Source organism: Rhinopithecus roxellana, chromosome 7 (assembly GCF_007565055.1).
Source record: "Rhinopithecus roxellana isolate Shanxi Qingling chromosome 7, ASM756505v1, whole genome shotgun sequence".
In the NCBI taxonomy this organism is placed as follows: Eukaryota; Metazoa; Chordata; class Mammalia; order Primates; family Cercopithecidae; genus Rhinopithecus; species Rhinopithecus roxellana.
In genome coordinates, this window is record NC_044555.1 from 68,376,282 (window position 1) to 68,396,381 (window position 20,100).

General features: G+C 39.9%; 1 protein-coding gene and 1 non-coding gene across 4 annotated transcripts in view; both read right to left on the bottom strand.

Annotated features, from left to right (window-relative positions):
• HDAC8 (histone deacetylase 8) overlaps positions 1-20,100 on the bottom strand; it is a 261,897-nt gene that overhangs the window by 42,921 nt on the left and 198,876 nt on the right. The gene's annotated exons all lie outside the window — the stretch shown is intronic.
• LOC115898941 lies at positions 3,625-3,815 on the bottom strand. Its single transcript, XR_004058587.1, has one exon. It is a non-coding gene; the product is annotated as a U2 spliceosomal RNA (small nuclear RNA).

The window sequence follows — 20,100 nt, forward strand, 5'->3', positions numbered from 1 at the left end:
CATCACCCATGAAGGAAACCCCATATCCATTGAGCATTCACTTCTTGAGCATTCACTTCTTGTTCCCCTATTCCCTGGCAACCAGTAATCTACTTTCTGTCTTTATGGATTTTCATATTCTGGACATTTCATACAAATGGAATAATAAGAATATGTGGCCTTTTATATCTTTCTTTCACTTAGCATAATGTTTTCAAGGTTCATCCATATTGTAGTATGTATCAGTAATTTGTTCTTTTTATGGCTGAATTCCATTGTATAGATACACATTTTGTTTATCCATTTATCAGTTGATGGACACTTGGGTTGTTTCCAAGTTTTTGGCTATTATGAATAATGCTGCTATGGAAATCTGTGTACACATTCTTGTGTGAACATATGTGGTTATATACCTAGGAATAAAATTTCTGGGTCGTTTGGTAACTCTATTTAACTTTTTAGGGAACTGCCGTGTTGTTTTCCCAAGTGGCTGCACCATTTTATATTTCCACCAGCAATGTATGAGGGTTCCTATTTCTCTGCACTGTTGCCAACATTTGCTATTATCCATCTTTTTTATTATTGTCATCCTAGTAGGAGTGAAGTGATATTTCATAGTGGTTTGGGATTTGCATTTCCCTAATGACTAATGATGTCAGGCATTTCCTCATATATTTATTGACCAGTTACATATCTTCTTTGGAGAAATGTCTATGTGTATCCTTTGCTCACTTTAAAACTGGGTTATTTTGCTATTATTATTTAGAGATTGGGTTTCAGTCTGTCACCCAGGCTGGAGTGCAGTGGTACAATCATAGCTCGCTGCAGCCTCAAACTGCTGGGCTCAAGCAGTCCTCCTGCCTCAGCCTCCCAAGTAGCTAAAACTACAGGTGCACACCGACATGCCTGCCTAATTTTTTAAAAAAAGATTTTGTAGAGATGGGGGTCTTGCTATGTTGCCCAGGCTGGTCTTGAACTCCTGGGCTCAAGTGATCCTCCTGCCTTGGCCTCCCAAAGCACTGGGATTACAGGCATGAGCCACTGCACCTGGCCTGCTAGGTGAGTACTAAGGGTTTTAAAAATGTATTCTGAGGCTGGGTGCTATGTCTCATGTCTGCAATCCCAGCACTTTGGGATGCTGAGGTGGGCGGATCACTTGAGGTCAGGAGTTCAAGACCAACCTGGGCAACATTGTGTAACCCCATCTCTACAGGCATGCGGTAGCACATGCCTGTAGTCCCAGCTACTTAGGAGACTGAGGCAGGAGAATCGCTTGAGCCTGGGAGGCGGAGGTTGCAGTGAGCCAAGATCACGTCATTGCACTACATACAGCCTGGGTGATGAGAGTGAAACCTTGTCTCAAAAAAAAAAAAAAAAAAAAAAAAAAAAGTCTTCCGGATACAAGTCCTTTATATATGATTTGCAGATATTTTGATTCACAAATATTTTTTCCCCATTCTGTGAGTTGTCTTTTACTTTCTTTTCTTTTCTTTTTTTTTTTTTTTTGGAGACAGGGTCTCACTTTGTCACCTGGGCTGGAGGGCAGTGGTGTGATCACAGCTTGCTGCAGCCTTGACCTCCTGGGCTCAAACAGTTCCCATCCCGTCCTCTCCACCTAGTGCCTCCCAAGTAGCTGGGACCACAGGCATGCACCACCACACCCAGCTAATTTTAAAATTTTTTTGTAGAGACAGGGGTCTCATTAAGTTGAACTCCTGGGCTCAAGTGATCCTCCTGCCTTGGCCTCCCAAAGTGCTGGGATTATAGGCGTGAGCCACTGTGCCTAGCTTGTTGTGATTTCTTTATCTGGTTTTGGTATAAAGGTAGAACTGGCCTCATAGTTGGGAAGTTTTATTTGTCAGGGTTCTCCGGAGAAAAAGAACAAATAGGAGATCTCTCTCTCGCTCTCTAGATATACATGTAAAAATAAATATCTAGATAAATAAATCTATCATTTATCTATATAAAATAGATTTATTGTGAGGAACTGGCTCATGAAATTATGGAGGCTGAGAAGACTTTTGACCTGCCATCTGCAAAATGGAGTCCAAGGACAGCTGGTTGTATAGCTCTAGTCTGAGTCTGAGGACTTGAGAACCAGGAGAAATGATGGTGTAAGTTCTACTCCAAGTCCAAAGGCCTGAGAACCAGAGAGCTGATGGTGTAAATCCCAGTCCTAGGGCAGGAGAAAACTGAAATCTTAGCTCAAGCAGTCAGTCATTGAGAGATGGGAGGGGAGGAGTGGGGAGGGAAGGGAAGGGAGGGAAGAGAAGGGAAGGGAGGAAGAGAGAGAGATAATTCTTCCTTCACCTTTTTGTTGTATTCAGGCCCTCAACACATTGGATGATGCCAACTCATACTAAGAAGGAAAATCTTCTTGATTTAGTCTCCTAATCCAAATGGTAATCTCTTCTGGAAACACCCTCACACATACAATCAGAAATAATGTTTAACCAGGTATCTGAGCATTTTTGTGGCCCAATAAAGTTACAAATAAATTCAACCATTATTGGTATCAATCAGAATTAACTAGTGAAACCATATGTGCCTGGGGTTTTCTTTGTGGGAATTCAAAAAATTATTAATTGAATCTCTTTTACTTGGTTTAGGTCTATTCAAATATTCCATTCCATTTTTTTCTTGTTAGTTTTGGTATTGTGTGTCTTTCTAGGAATATTTTCATTACATCTAGGTTATAAAATTTGTTGGCACACAGTTGCTCATAGTATTCCTTTATGCTCTTTTTTTTTTTTTTGAGACGAGGTCTCACCATCTTGCCCAGGCTAGTCTCGAACTCCTGGGCCCAAGCGATCCTCATGCCTTGGCCTCCCAAAGTTCTGGGATCACAGGTGTGAGATGCTGTGCCTGGCTCTTTATACTCCTTTTTATTTCTCTAAGGTGGGTAGTAATATCTCCACTATCATTCCTGATTTTCATTATTTGAGACATTTTTTTCTTAAGTATACCTGAAATTTTGTAATTTTGCTGAGCTTTGCCAAGAACCAACTTTTGATTTCACCAAATTTCTCTATTGCTTTTCTATTCTTTATTTCAGTTCTTCTTGCTCTAATTTTTATTTTTAATTTATTTAGTTTTTTGAGACAGAATTTTGCTCTGTCACCCAGAGCTGGAGTGCAGTGGTGTAATCTCGGCTCACTACAACCTCCATCTCCAGGGTTCAAGTGATTCTCCTGCCTCAGCCTCCTGAGTAGATGGGACTACAGTAGATGGCACGCCACCAAGCCCAGCTAATTTTTTAATTTTTAGTAGAGACAAGGTTTCACCATGTTGGCCAGGCTGGTCTCGAACTCCTGACTTCAGGTGATCCACCCGCCTTGGTCTCCCAAAGTGCTGGGATTACAGGCGTGAGCCATCATGCCCCACCTAATTTTTATTATTTCTTTTCCTCTGCTTGCTTTGGGTTTACTTTGCTCTTCTCTATTTTCTTAAGATGAAAGATTAAGTTATTAATTTGTAATCTTTCTTACTGTTAAGCAGGCCTTTGCAGTTACAAATTTCCCTCTATGTACTGCATTCATTGCACTCCATAAGTTTTGGCATGTTTTGTTTTTGTTTTCATTCATCTCAGAGTATTTTCGAACTTCCTTTGTGATTTCTTTTCTTTTATTTATTTATTTTTATTGGGAGGGGTGCACCATTTCTGGAGGTACTGCAATACCAGGTTGATGCATGGAGTGGAGGAAACTGGTTCTTATTCCATCTCCCCGCTCCAGAAATCCATTTAATGTATTGCCCTCAGACAGAGGATGTATCAGTTATTAAACTGATAAGGACAGATACTACACTTGAACTTAGCCAAAAGGCCACGAAGCAACGTGATTTCTTCTTCAACCTATTTGTATTAGGAGTGTGCTGCTTAATTTCCACATATTTATGAATTCCCCAAATCTCCTTCTTTTATTGATTTCTAATTTCATTCCTTTCCATCTAATTTAATTCTAAAGTACTTTGTATGATTTCAATCCTTTTAAATGTACTGAGACTTGTTTTGTAATCTAACTTATGTTCTGTCCTAGAAAATGTTCCATGTGCACTTGAGAAGAATGTATATTCTGCTCTAGTTGGTTTATCATGTTGTCCAAATCTATTTCCTTGTTGATCTTCTCTCTAGCTGTTCTATTTATTACTGAAAATGGGGTATTGACTTCTCCAACTATTATTGTTAAATTTCTTATTTCTCTTTTTCACTTCTTTAGTTTTTGTTGCATATATTTTGGTGCTCTGTAGTTAGGTGACATATATTTATAATTTTATCTATTAGTATAGCCACACCGGCTCTCTTTTGGTTACCGTATGCATGCTATATCTTTTGCCATCCTTTTGCTTTCAACCTACGCGTGTTTTTGAATTTAAAGTATTTCTTTTATGAACAACATATAGTTGAATTATGTTTTTAAAATCCATTTGACCAATCTCTAATTTTGAATTGGAGTGTTTAATCATTTACATTTAATATAATTACTGATAAGGCATAGTCTATGTATGCCACGTTGCTACTTGTTCTCCATGTCTTAGGCTTTTTTGTTCCTCGATTCATTCCTCCATTACTGCATTCCTTTTTTATTAAAGAGATATCTTCTAGTGTACCATTTTAATTTTCTTGTTAGTTTACATATATAAAAATGTATTATATATAAATATGTGTATATATATGTATATGTGTGTGTATATATATATGTATATGTATATTTATTTTCTTAGTGGTTGCCTGAGTATTATAATTAACATCTTAACTTTTAACAATACAGTTTGGATTAATATCAACTTAATTTCAATAGTATATGTTATGGTTTGGATATGGTTTGTTCATCACCACCAAAACTCATTTAAAACTTGATCCCCAATGTGGCAGTGTTGGGAGGTGGGCCTAGTTGGAGTTGTTTGGGTCATGAGAGAAGATTTCTCATGAATGGCTTGATGCGGTTCTCATGGTAGTGAGTTCTCACTCTGGCAAAACTGGATTAGTTCTTGCAGAAATGGATTAGTTCCTGCAAGAGTGGGTTGTTATAAAGCCAGGGTGCTCCTCAGATTTTGCCTCTTTGCATGTGCCTTCCTACTCTTTGACCTTTTGCCATGTTGTGACACAGGACAAAAGCCCTTACCAGAGGCCAAGTTAATGCCAGCACCATGCTTCTTGAACTTCCTAGCCTCCAGAACCATGAGTTAAATAAACCTCTTTTATTTATAAATTACCCAGCCTGAGGTATTCTGTTATAGCAACACAAAATGGCGTAAGTACATAAACACTTTGTTCCCATATAGCTCCATTTTCATGCCTCTCCTTTGCATTGTTATTGTCACACAAATTATATCTTCATGCATTGTGCACTTATCAAAGTGGATTTATTGCTTTATGCAGCTGTGTTTTAAATCATACATAGAAGAAAAGAGTTACAAAGAAAAATATATTTGTACTTTGATATTTACTTAAGTAGTGAATCTTACCGGTGGTCTTTATTTCTTTATGTGGATTCCAGTTGCTGTCTAGTGTCCTTTCATTTCAGCCTTAAGGATTCCCTTCAGTATTTTTTTTTTTTTTTTTTTTTTTTTTTTTTTTGAGATTGGTCTTGTCGCCCAGGCTGGAGTGCAATGGCGCAATCTCGGATCATTGCAACCTCTACCTCCAGGGTTCAAGCAATTCTCCTGCCTGAGCCTCCCGAGTAGCTGGGATTACGGGCACCCACCACCATTCCTGGCTAATTTTTTATTTTTAGTAGAGACAGGGTTTCGCCATGTTGGCCAGGCTGGTTTTGAACTCCTGACCTCAGGTGACTGGCCCGCCTCGACCTCCCAAAGTGCTGTGATTACAGGTATGAGCCACTATGCCCGGCCACCATTTAGTTATTTTTAATATAATTTCTATTTATTGATATTCTTTATTTGGTGAGACATGTCATACATTCCTTTAAATTTTGGTACATATTTAAAATAACTAATTTAAAGTCTTTGTCTAGTAATTCCAATGTTTGGAGATCCTCAGTGACAGTTTATGTTGATTGATATTTTTTCCTATGTACTCACCATTTCTTGTTTCTTTGCATATCTTACAACTTTTGTTAAAAATTGAACGTTTAAAATTACATGTGGTAACTCTGGAAAACAAATTCTCCCTCTCCCCAGAGTTTTGTTGTTGTTGCTGCTGGTGTTCATTTGTTTAGTGTTTTTTTTTTTTTTGAGACGGAGTCTCACTCTGTCACCCAGGCTGGAGTGGAGTGGCATGATCTTGGCTCACTACAACCTCCGCTTTCTGGGTTCAAGAGATTCTCCTGCCTCAGCCTCCCAAGTAGCTAGGATTACAGGCATGTGCCATGATGCCCGGCTAATTTTCTTTTGTATTTTCAGTAGAGACGGGGTTTCGCCATGTTGGCTAGGCTGGTCTCGAACTCCTGACCTCAAGTGATCCACCTGCCTTGGCCTCTCAAAGTGCTGGGATTACAGCCATGAGCCACCACACCTGGCCTGTTTAGTGGCTTTTCTAAATTAATTCTGCAAAGTCTGGATTCTTTGTCATGTGGGGTCACAGAAGTCTCTGCTTGCTTAGCTTAGTGGTCAGCTAACGATTGTACAGAGATTTGCTTAAATTCATGGAGCCAGTAAGTCTCCCAGTCTTTACCAAGGTGCTCTGTGTGTGTGTTGGGGGCATGCCCTCAACATTCTGCCAGTTAACAACTTTGCCTTAGCACTTCACTTGTACAGAGCTTGAAGTTCAGCCATAGGTGAGAACTTTGGCCTTTCTCAGGTGTTTTCTGAGCATGTGCACAGCCTTGGGAATGCATATCATCCTGTGCATATGCACAGCCTTTTAGATTCCCAGGAATTTGTTGGAACTTTTCTAAGCCCCATATGGACATCTCATTCCCCAGCAGTTACTTTTAAGCTTTTTGGTTAGCTTAATGTTCGCCACAACTGTTGTCTATTACCATAGGCAGCTGTAAAGTTAATCATTTGTCTCTAATTATTTTTGACAAATACCCACCCCAAGGAAAACGTTTTTCACACTGAGCACGCTCTTGAATCATGCCTAATAAAAAAAAGCCTTGCAAGTGGGGTCTTCCAAGGAACTGCTAGACAGGCCAAATATTAATTCTTCAGAAATGAGGCTTGGAAGGAGCTCCAACATTCTACTCCATGTTCTGTTCCCTCTGGTGGCTGCCAGGCTGCTGGTTTTCACCATGATTGTAGGCTGTTGGTTTTCAAGGCTACCATTTCTACCTGTTTTTGTAAATCAAGTTTTATTGGAACACAACCAACACTCACTCATTTACATACTGTCTATGGCTGCTTTTGTGTACAATAGCAGAATTGAGTAGTTGGGAGTAGTTGGGACAGAAATCATATGGTCTGAAAAGCGTAAAATATTTATGGCCTAGCCCTTTATTCTAAAAGTTTGCTACTCCTACTCTAGACCAGTGCTGTTTATTAGAAATATAATGTGAGCCACATATATAATTAAAAATGTTTTGAGTAGCCACATTAAAATTTTTTAAAAAGTGAAATTATTTTTAAGAATGTTTTATTTAACCTAACATATTCAAAACATTATCAATTTGGCATATAACCAATATAAAATTACTAATAAGATATTTCACATTTTCTTCTAAGTCTTTAAGATCTGGTGTGCACTGAAAATTTACAACACATCTCAATTTGGACTAGCCACATTTCAAATGCTTACTAATCACTAGTGGCTACTGGTTACCATATTGGATAGCATAGCTCTAGATTCTTGGTGCTCAAAATGTGGTACCTGGTTTGGCAACATTATATCACGCAGGAGCTTGCAAGAATGGCACAATCTCAAGCTTCAGCCTGGAGGAACTGAATCGGAATTTGCATTTAACAAGCTCTAGGTAATTCATATGCATATTAAAGTTTGAGAAGTAGAGCTCTATACCATTTTGCTATACTACCTGTCTTTGGGATAAAGACCCAGTACACACAAGGTATTACTCTAATATAAAATATAACCCTCTGGTTATCATTCTATCATAGATCTTGGTGGAATTGTCTGAAAATGAATTAGCTAAGATGACAGTGTGCTAGGTGCTGTGCTAGGCACTGTGGGGTTTGCTGAGCTGAAGAGGACATGGTCTCTTCTTTCAGGGAACTCACAACTGCCCAAGGATGCCCGGAGAATAATACTCTGCATACGAAATCCAATCTTCTGCACTAAAATCCTCTAAACAACTTTTCCATCTCAAATGTAAATGTGGCAACCAGGCACTGGATTGCTCAAGCAGGCATTCAACTCAAGAGGTTCATGGGACAGAAACAAAACAGTTTCACTCAATTTGAAATTGGCTCACGGCAACGGTCTGAAGCAAACACTCAAGCTTTAGGATATGAACTCAATGGGTCATTCTGAAAGGGTAGCAACCCTGTGTTTGTATAACAGGAAAGTTATAACATTCATCATGCTCGGATTCAGGAACTGTGCACTCAAGTCAAGAGAAATCTGACAGTCTGATTTCCAGGTTCCAGTGACTTGGAATAGAAATTCCTATTTAAAGCAAAGAAAATAAGAAATGAGGAAGTGCCAGTCCTTGTTTCTCTGTGTAGGTGTTGACAAGCTATTAAATCATTAGGCTGTCCCTTGCCAGAAGCAGCAGAATAAATCTTGGAAGTTGACAAATGGTCAGCAGCTCTGTGTGTGCCTGCACACTCAGAAGCACACACAAAGGGCACACTGTTTCCCTTGGTTTATCTCCTGGCTGTGTAAATATTTCATCTGACATTTGGATTGGATTCTGAGCTAGTTTCCCACCAAGCTGATGGTTTTTTAATCTGCTTTCATCAGCCTACAATAAACTGTCTAACCTGTCTGCACAGTGCAGTGTACTCTGCCCACTGGCAAACAGAACAAATGGAACCAGGAGATCCCGACATACTTTTCTCAGATGTCTGAAGACGAGGAATTGCACCCAAGGTCTGCCCAAGCCAGAAACACAAGCTATGAGGCACTTGCCTCATCCTGTTATACCAGCACCCATGAGCCCTTCCTAGACTAGACCAGTGCCAGCAGGAGGTCACAACACATAACTCGGGCCTGCCATCCTATTAAGACAGATCTTTGGCTCAGCACAAATATGCCACTGCCAAAGATGAGGGTGGCTGTAATCTCATTCACTCTAGGTTGTATTCATGCTGGCTTCCTTTCAGTTTCAGATGAGTTCCTTCAGTTGTCCAAAATGTAGGAAACGCTGTGATAACCCAAACCACAAATTACTGGCTCAGAAAGCTCCTATGCAGTAATAAAAATAAAGGAAGTACTGATACATGCTACAACATGGACGACCCTTTAAAACATTCGGTTAAATGAAAGAAGCCAGTGATAAAAGAGCATATATTGTAGGATTCCATTCATATGAAATGTTCAGAATAGCAAATCTATAGAGGCAGAAAGTAGATTGGTTGTTGCCAGGGGGTAGGGGAAGAGGAGATTGATTGCTAGTGAGCATGGGATTTCTTGTAGGGGGAATAATAATGTACCAGAATTAGGTAGTGGTAATGGTTGCATAACTTTGTGAATATACTAAAACCCACCGAATTGCACACTTTAAATGGGTGAATTTTGTGATATGAGAATTACATCTTGCTAAAGCTGTTTAAAAACACTTGAGTTATTAGATGATTTTTCCTTCTCCCCCTAAAAAACTCCCATAGATCAATCTTCTCAGCCTTGTTATTTTGTATTCTACTTATAGGAGAAGGATGTAAAAGAAAGGCACACGAGCTGGTACTAGGAAAGCTACAGGATCAGAAGGGGCTACCCAGTCTACTGCTGTGGTCCTCTATCATTCATTCACTTATCCATTCATTGAAAGTCTGCTATGTATTAGGCACTGGGGATACAGCATTAAGAAACTCTGCCCTATTAGGAGCTGATGATAATGATGTTTCTAACACTGACCCTGAGACCCCCAGATTCATGAATTGCCTTCTGAATCATCAAAGATTAAAACGTATAATTGCATTAATTGTACAGTGTTATTTGTATGCCGGTTATTTTGAAATTGGGCATTCATGGATTCATGGATGATACACCTCTCTAAAGGTTTCTATACTTGAGGTATAAACTATATTGGATAATTTATACTAATAGTAGAGCAAAATATTTAAAGAACAAGGCAGAATACAAACTTACTGTTTCCCCAAGGAAGTTTCCCCAAGATGTTGTAAGCAAGAATTCTTGACAAAAATAGCCAAACCATGTACTTCGAGGTTTCCTTCTTCACAAAGAACTGCTTTTGTGAATCCACAGGCTTTATTAAGAGGTAGCCTTGGCCGGGCACATGGCTAACGCCTGTAATCCCAGCATTTTGGGAGGCTGAGGTGGGCGGATCACAAGGTCAGGAGATCGAGACCATCCTGGCTAACACAGTGAAACCCCATCTCTACTAAAAATACAAAAAATTAGCCGGGTATGGTGGCGGGCACCTGTAGTCCCAGCTACTTGGGAGGATGAGGCAGGAGAATGGTGTGAACCCGGGAGGCAGAGCTTGCAGTGAGCCGAGATCGCGCCACTGCACTCCAGCCTGGGCGACAGAGCGAGACTCTGTCTAAAAACAAACAAACAAACAAACAAACAAACAAACAAATAAATAAATAAAAGAGGTAGCCTTTTCTCTTTGTCTCAGTGTAAAGACATATATCTGCTGGTATACTTCTGGCATCAGAATAGGGAAAGCTGGCACAAAGAAACTCAATTGTTCATTTCTTCAAGCAGTGTGTTAGATGGAGAAATATAATAACATTTGATCTTTGGAGTCAGGCAGGCCTAAGTTCACATCCTAGCTCACATTTTAAATTCAGGCCTGTATCATCTCTTAACAGCTTCTGAGTTGCTCTTCCTATCTCCAGTCATGTGTCTCTCAAATTCATCCTTTACACAGCAGCCTAAGTAAACTCAAAAATACAAATCGGATCTTGTCACTCCCTTACTCTAAATATTTTAGGGACACCACAACTTTGGCAGGAGGGTCTAAGCTATTGAGCATGACTAATAAAGAGTTGGCCCCGGCCGGGCGCGGTGGCTCAAGCCTGTAATCCCAGCACTTTGGGAGGCCGAGACGGGCAGATCACGAGGTCAGGAGATCGAGACCATCCCGGCTAACACCGTGAAACCCTGACTCTACTAAAAAATACAAAAAACTAGCCGGGCGAGGTGGCGGGCGCCTGTAGTCCCAGCTACTCGGGAGGCTGAGGCAGGAGAATGGCGTAAACCCGGGAGGCGAAGCTTGCAGTGAGCTGAGATCCGGCCACTGCACTCCAGCCCGGGCGACAGAGCAAGACTCCGTCTCAAAAAAAAAAAAAAAAAAAAAAAGAGTTGGCACCACAGTTTGGCCTCCAAACACCTCTCCAGCTGCATCTCTTACCATTTTCCACCTTACAATTTTTACACAATCGTTTGTAGTTGCACACAGACAGAAACCCACATGCACCCACTCTACTCAGGCTGCTATGCTCTCCTGGAATCACTTTCCACCCTTCTGTGCCTGGTTAACTTTTGAATCATTCTTGCATTGGGGTGGGGGGATACAACATAGCTGGTAAGAGGATAGACTCTAGAGCCAGACACCAAGGCAAATAAGGGCCCCAGTTTAGTCTGCCTGCCCTAACTTTGGATGCTAGATTAAAGGTAGTTGAGGAGATACTGACAATAATTGCAAAAAGTCTGTTACATTCTAGCATAAACTACTTTAAAACCATTGTATTGAAAAAGTTTGAGTAAGTAATATATGTATTTAGTTAAAAATTCCAAAGGCAGAAAAGGATATTTTGTAAAAGATGAAGTCCTTGCTGTGTCCTAGATACCCAGTTCCCTTGCCAGTGTTTTTGTAACTCTTTCAAGAGACAGACAGCATATGTAAGCATAAAAATATCATTTTAATACAATAAGAAAACACATTGTACACAGTGTCCTGTAATTCCCTTTTCATTCAGATACCTTATCTTGGAGATTCTTTCACATGTATTATATGTAGCCAATCTTCTACTGGAAAACATTTACATTGTTTTTCAACTTTTACAAAGCTATTTCTTAGGACTTCTTTTACTATTCTTGCAGAGCTCCTGCTCACCAGAAAGAAAACTCTTTTTTTTAAAAAAAATCTCAGTTACTTTACTTTCTTTTCCATTAAAAATTGCATTTATTGCAATTTTGTTTTTTATTTACAAAGTTAATACATTTCATTTGTAGGAAACTTGGAAAAGGCTGGGTGCAGTGGTTCATGCCTGTAATCCCAGCACTTTGGGAGGCCGAGGCAGGAGGATCACTTGAGGCCACCAGGTTTAGATCACCTGGGCACCATAGCAAGATCTTGTCTCTACAAACAATTAAAAAATTAACCAGGCATGGTGGTACATGACTGTAGTCTCATCTGCTTGGGAGACTGAGGCAAGAGGATAACTTGAGCCCAGGAGGTCAAGGCTACAGTGACTTATGATCACGCCACTACACCCCAACCTGTCTTCAGAGTAAGACCTCATCTCAAAACCAAAACCAAAACCAAAAAACAAGCAAACAAAAAACTTGGAAAATAAAAAAGCACAGAGATAAAAGATCACTCATATTTCCAATACTGGTTAACATTTTGATGAATGTCTTTCTAGTATTTTTTTATAATCACATATCTATACTTTACAAAAGGTCTACTCTCAAATTTGAGGGGGAAATATGTGATAAGACATAGTAAAGAAGAATAATAGCTTACCATGTTTTGGTCAGTAGTGTACCTTAAATGCATTATCCCATTTAATCCACACAACAACCCTATGAAATATATATCTTTCTCCTCATTTTACAGGTAGGGAAACTGAGGCACAAAGAATTGCTGAGTCACACAGTTTGGGGAGTAACACAGATGGGATTTGAAGTTAGATATATCAGACCCCAAGTCACACTCTTACTTGCTGTACTCCACTGCCTCTGCCAGGTCCACAGTGTCTAGTAAAATTGAAAAGGCACAGACCCCATGATCCAGCAATTCCATTTGCAGGTCTGTGTTCTACAGAAACTTGCACATGTGCCCAAGGACCAAGTGTAAGAATGCTCATTGCAATGGACTGTGGTGGCAAAGAATTAGGACCAATCCAAATGTCCATAAAGATGTGGATGGTTAAATAAAACACAGAATATCCACAGGATGAGATACTATAAAGCGGTTTAATGGCCTGAAATGGATGTATGTGGGCAGATCTTAGAAACAACATTGCATGTTTCTTCACTGAATAAAATGATAAAAGGAGAAAAAATATTGAATGAAAAAAGCAGATTGCAAAACAATATGTACAGTATGGTACTATTTGTCCCAATTAAAAAAAATCATTGCCTGCAAATTCCACATCTTGTTTCTGATCACGGTGAGAATGAACTGGAAAGATACACATCAAATTCATGACAATGGATGCCCTGGGGGTACTGGGAGAAGAATAGGACTGGGGAGGAAGGACACAGGATATTCAACTTTTATCTATGATTTTTTTTTAAGGATTTAAAGATAAGATAAAATCTTAACACATTTTAATTCTGAATGGTGGGAATAAGTGTGTGTGTTATATTCTCTGTTACTATACTATATTTAAAAAATAGTATCAGCTAATGTTTACAGAGCACTTATGAACCAGGTACAGTTCTAAGCATTTCATGTGGATCAATTCATTAAATCCTAACAAGCATTCTATGAGGCAGGTACTATATTAGCTCCATGACAGATAAGGAACCTAACAGATAAGACACAGGTTAAATAACTTCCCTGCATCACACAGCTAGTAAGTGGTGAAGCTGGACTCCAAACCTGGGTGTATCTGGCTTCAGGAACCCTGCCTTTACCCTGTGTCATTCCACTCTTTGGAACATTCTCAAAATCTAAGCAAAACAGCACAAAGTCAAGTCCCTAAATGCTGAGGGAATGCGAAGTGGAAGAATGAACACAACTGTGCAGTTGTTGCCCTGATTGCCACCTTCTCTATTTGCTATATTAGCCTGAGGGCTCCACTCTGGAGCTGAACTCGCTCTAGTTCAGAGTAGAACAGCAGAGACCTCTCTTTCTTGAGGGAATCAAAACCGAAAACTCTACTCTTCCTAAAAAACAAAAGAAAACAAAACGAAATAATAGGCAGAGCACAATGAGCTAGGCCCCACTGGGGATATTACAGGGCACACAATCAATTTAAGCCTGCGAGTGAACTGGAGTTCCCACGGGTTAGCTAAGCCTAGTTCCTTGGCTACAAATGGTTGGGGCAGGGAAAAGCTGGCAGCCATGTAGGGTAGAAAAGTGAGACTTGGAGGAAAGAGGGAAATCCTTTGGCTTCCTCCGGTGGCTGCTCCTCTCCCTGCAGAAGGATGTGCTATCTCGGGCTTAAGGAGTTTAGCAGTAGGAGGAAAGGGAAAGATGGAGGCCAGGAGGGTGGGTTTCTGTAGCTCTCTTCCTGCTGCAGCCTCTGGTTTTAGTAGAGTAATTCCCTCACTCCCTGCTGTCATCATCAAAGCAGCTCCCAGGCTCCAAGTAAATAAGAGACAGGAAAACAGTGGGGTGGCAAGAGAAGTTGTGTAGGGTAGTGGTGAAGAGCTCAGACTTCAGAGCCACCCTGCCTGGGTCTGAATCCTGGCTTTGCCACTTATTCATTTTTCTGTCAACTTGGGCAAGCCATCTATGAAATGGGGATAATAATGGAGTTGTTGTCTTGTGAGGATACAGATAAATAATGCATCTAAAGCACTTAAAACAGTGCCAGGCATATAGTAATCACTTCATGAGTGCTTGTTGTACTTCTTCTTTCTGAGTACCTGCTTGTTTCCAGGGACTGTGGTAGGAATTAGGGATGGAGGGGAAGATCAGACAGTTTTTGCCCTTGAATTTAGTATAGTTGAGGAGACAGATGAGCAAATGAATTACAATACAATATAATAAGGTCTCAAGTTACTATATGTGTCAGATATTATAGGATTGCAGGGAAAGGAGTGATAAACTATGGAGCGGAGGGGTGGCCAGGGAGGACTTCACAGACAGATGACATGGAGATTGGAATTTGAAGGAAGAGTAGGACTTCATCCAGCAGGCAAGCAGGAGGAGAGACATTCCTAGTAGAAGAAGTACCTTGGTCAAAGGCATAGCTGGAATTAGGGTTTAGGGCAGGAGTAGGGATAGCATAGTGGGAAAAACAGATTAGGGCCCAATCTAGAAGGATCTTGTGTTCTCCGCTAAGAATTTCAGACCTATAAGTTCTGGGAGGGTGTGTGTGTGTGTGTTTGAAGCAGGTAGATAACATGATTAAAGTTGAATTGTTAAAAAATAACTGATATGAAGGATGGATTATGAGTGGAAGACTGGAGGGATACCAGTTGAGTTGCACTGATCCCCCAAGTCCCACCCCCAACTCCTCCCTCAATGTTCCCTTTATCAATCAACCATTTACCCACTTGCCCAAGAAAGAGCCTTGGGGTCTTTGGTAAGCCTTTGCTCTCCTTCACTCCTATATCTACTTCATCAGCAAGCCTGGTTGGTCTACCTCCAAAATGCATCTAGAATCTAGAGGACCATAAAGGCCTCCTAACTGGTCTTTCTAGTTCTCTTGGTATCTCTCTGTAATTCTTTGTCTATACAAATGCCAGAGTGATTACACACACACAGACACACACACACACACACACACACACACACACACACACACACACACACTGCTATGGAATGAATTGTGTGTCTTCCTACCCCAATTCACATGTTGAAGCCCTAACCCTTAATGTGGCTGTATTTGAAGCAAGGAAGTAATTAAGGTAAAATAAGGTCATGGTGAAGCGGGTAGCTGATCTGATAAAATTAGTGTCCTTATAAGAAGAGACACCAGAGAGATCTCTTGAGTTTTCTCTCTGCAAACACACCAAGGAAAGGCCATGTGAGAATGTGGCAGGAAGGTGGCTGTCTGCAAATCATGAGGTGCACCCTCATAAGAAACTGACCATGCTGGTGCCTTGATCTTGGACTTCCAGCCTCCAGATTTGTGAGAAAATAAATTTCTGTTGTTTAAGCCATCAGGTTTATGGTATTTTGTTATGGCTGCCTGAGCTGACTAATACAATTCGTTTTAGCTACATTATTAATACTTGCTTATGCACTGTCTTGTGTAATTTTTCTCTAATTGGTTGTCAGGTGCAGCTTTTGCCTTTCCACTAGTCTATAAGTTCCTAGGAGTCATGGATCATGCCTCTTCAATCACCAGAAGCACCTAAATCAAGTCAGGCACACAGTGGTAGGCAATAAACGCATATGAAAGGAATGGACACAACTGCACAGGGAGACGCGCTGAGTATTCATAGCTAGAAAAGGATACTGAGTCTCTGGAGTTGGTGTTAGCTTTGTCACAGATGTCCTAAGTGTCTGTAAACAAATTAGCATCTTTAGCTGTGTTGTTTCTTCCCTCCATTATGGAGTTTTGGTGAGGCTTAAATATGATCCGGTATTTTCAAAGGCTTTGTGAGGAAGCAGAGAGCCTAGGTTTTGAGTCAGAAAGATCTGGGTTCAAAATATAGCTTTCTCACTTACTAGCCCTGATAAGAACACTGACCTCATGAGAGGTGCTTTGTACACACAGAAGCGTTCAATCTTCACAGCCACCTTGCAAAGTGGATAATGAGGATCGCCATTTTAGGGATGAGGAAACTGAGTTTCCGAGAGACTGGCGAAATTACTCAAGATTACATTTCTAGTTAAAGGATCAGATCCCCAAATTGCTTGGCTCAAAAGCTCATGTTCTTTTTATCCTGCAACAGGCTCCAAAAGAGAACAAAGCTTAACCCCTAGGAAGAATGACTTCCTATACTGGATTTAACAAGATCCCATGTTCTAGGGACAAAAGTTCTTGGCTTTCCTTAGGGAGACAGGGAGCTGCCACCCTAATATTTAAGTAATATAAGATTAGTCAGAATCAGATTTTCAAAAGGGAGCATGACCCAAAAGGAGATTATGAGCTATTTTAGCAGGCTGAGGGTACCATGGGGGGCAGGGTAAATTGCCTTATTTTTATTATTATTTTTAATTGACAATAACTATACATATTTATGGGTACAGTGTGATATTTCTTTTTTCCCTTATTTTTTTAAAATTTTTAATTTTTATGGGTATATAGTATATACACATATTTATGAAGTACATGAGATATTTTGATACAGGCATACATGTGTAATAATCACATTAGGGTAAATGGCATATCCATCACCTCAAGCATTCATCATGTCTTTGTGTTATGAACATTCCAGTTGTATTCCCTCAGTTGTTCTAAAATGTGCATCAAATCATTCCTGACTATAGTCACCCTGTTGTGCTAATTCGATAGCCAGATCTTATTCACTGCCTCTAACTATATTTTTGTACCCATTAACAGTATGATATTTTGATACATGCATATAATGTATAATGATCAAATCAGGATAATTAGCATATCCATCACATCAAACATTTATTATATTTCTTCGTATTAGAACATTCAAAATGCACTCTTCTAGCTATTTGAAAATATGTAAGAAATTGTTGTTAATTATAGTCACCCTATAGTGTGTAGCTATTTTATTTGCTTCAGGCACACTGAAGCTAGCACTGTGCTTGGCTCAAGGAAGCACTCAATGACTATTTGCGGAATGATAAATTCCCAGTGTAGCTCAGAGGATGAAAGACATCACATTCTGTGGCCTGGTGTAGTGGCCACCAGAAAAATGTAGCTATTAGCTATTAGGCCTGAAAGAGCCAGTCACATAGCTGCCAAGGTTTGGAACTGAAGAAGTATATTTTTAATATGTTTTAGAGTCACAATGAAACAAGATTCCCTGATGGGAATTTTCCCAAAGACTGGATCCAGACACCCAATAAAAGGGTTACAAGTGTACTTGCATATAATTTGCAAATGGTTTATGTCTAACTGCATTCTCTGTCATCTATTCCCTGGTGATTTTCAAGGCAAAAATTTATTGTTACCCTAAAGGTTATTGCATAATTTATAAAAATAATAAAAGTGTATCTTCTCTTCCTTAAAAAACAGAACAGGCAGTACCACATTTCGCTGTCAAGGCTGTTCAGCACAGACAACTCATATCTTTATTATTGCCATAGAAAGTGTTTGATCAATCATATTTAGGCTGTACTATAAAATTTAAAATGTGAGGTGTACCTATATTAGCCAGTATCACTAAAGTTCCTTGGACGTGAACTCCTATGTCATCAATATGAGGACTGTCCTGTTCAAATGGCACTTATCTGGATTTCAGTGATATAGAGGCCCTCCATGTAGGAATCTGTGTTACTGAGGACTCAAAGCAAGAGCAGTTTTCCCCACTTCTCAGCAACACAGTTAAGGCCCGGTGGCAGAGTCACTCTTCACAAGAGCAGAGGAGGTTGGGGTGACAGAAAGCAGAACTCTGAATACCCATTCCTAACTCACAGGCAGAAGTTTTGCTTTGTAAGCTGATCCTTGACAGTGCAGTAATTTATAAATGGAAAGAGATAGGGGACTCATCATTCAGTAAGCATTTATTGAGGGCCTGCTATATGTGCAAGGCACTAGATAAAGCATCACAGCTTAATATGGAGAGCTTTCAAATGTATCAGGCCTTTTCTTGTCATTGCCTTAAAATATCATGTCCTGTATTTAAAAATGGCAATGTAATCATGAGGAAAAAATTCAAACTCAACATTAGTACAACTTATATTTGCCCTCTCAAGTGATGGCAAAAAGAACTCTCTAAATGCTTTAATGAGCTTTTGCACACACTGTTCCCTCTGCTTGGAATTCTCTTCCCCCTCTCCTGTCTGCCTGGTGAAATCCTACCCTCTCTTTAAGAAACAGCTCAAATATCATCTCCTTTGTGAACCCTTCTGACACCTCCTGAGCGAATTAATCATTCCCCCTATACATTCGCAAAGCTCTTTGCAAGGAACCTCTACTCTCACACTGTACCATAATTTTTTCTTTCTCACACTTTACCCTGAGCTCCATAAATCAGGGCACACCTCTGATTCATATTGGTATCCCCAACACAACGCCTGCATATAGCAGTAGTCAGTAAGTGATTGCTGAAATTCCCTGACCACTTTGAAAAAGAAATCTATTAATACATTACAGAGAACTTCATAGAAAATTAACAAGGCTTTGCACATAGTATGTGCTTAATAAAGGGCTGCTGACTTTGAATGTAGTAAAAACGGTGCGTCTGTTAGGTCAAGTCTATAGATGGCAATTATTGCTATTCCCTTCATGCCACAACAGTAGGCACCAACTCTACACAGACAGACATCCTTGTGATGTTTCGGGCACTGAATATTATACTTGCCCTAAACCATCCACCCCTGCCAGCTTACCAGGTGGCACAAATGTCTCACTATTAGTCACTTCTTGGGGTTAAGGCATTAGCTACAGAAGTGCTCTATTGGACTGCTTTCAGGTGGAGGAAAAAATATACCAGAAGCCACCTGAAAGACTTCACATCTTTCAGAGGACCTGGAGATCATTCATGCCCCTCTCCTTCCAACTACAATCTGTACTCCAGAGAGAACTCAGAACACAGGAAAAGATTCCAAAAAGAGTCAATGTTGAGCACAATTTAAATGGTACCCTGTATTCAGAGTCGACAATACCTACTAGCTTAGAATTATACATTTGCTGTTTGTAAAAGTGCTGGGAGGCACAAATCTAAAGAGGGGAAAAAATGAGTAAACATTATTTATATCAAAGCACTAAAATATTCCAAACTTTGGCATTTAATAGTAGCCATTTGAAAAATTCTACTATCTTTTCTCTGGGTGTGGGAGGATAAAACCCTTTTTCTGTTCTGAAAGAGATGTGTAGAAGGGAACTCATTTTGTAGTTTGAAAGTTCTACCTTTATTGGAAATACACCTATCTTGTAGTTCTTCAGCATATAATCACCAAAGACTTTTAAAAAATTATTATTATTTTGGCTAACACAGGCACAAAATTGTCAATTAATACTATGTTAGCTAGAAACCAGTTGGACAAATACCAGATTTCCTGGGCATTCTAGTTAAGAGTAATGGAGATGATCTTTCCCAAATTTTCAAAATCCAGGAATGCTCTGTGACTCATTGATTGCTTA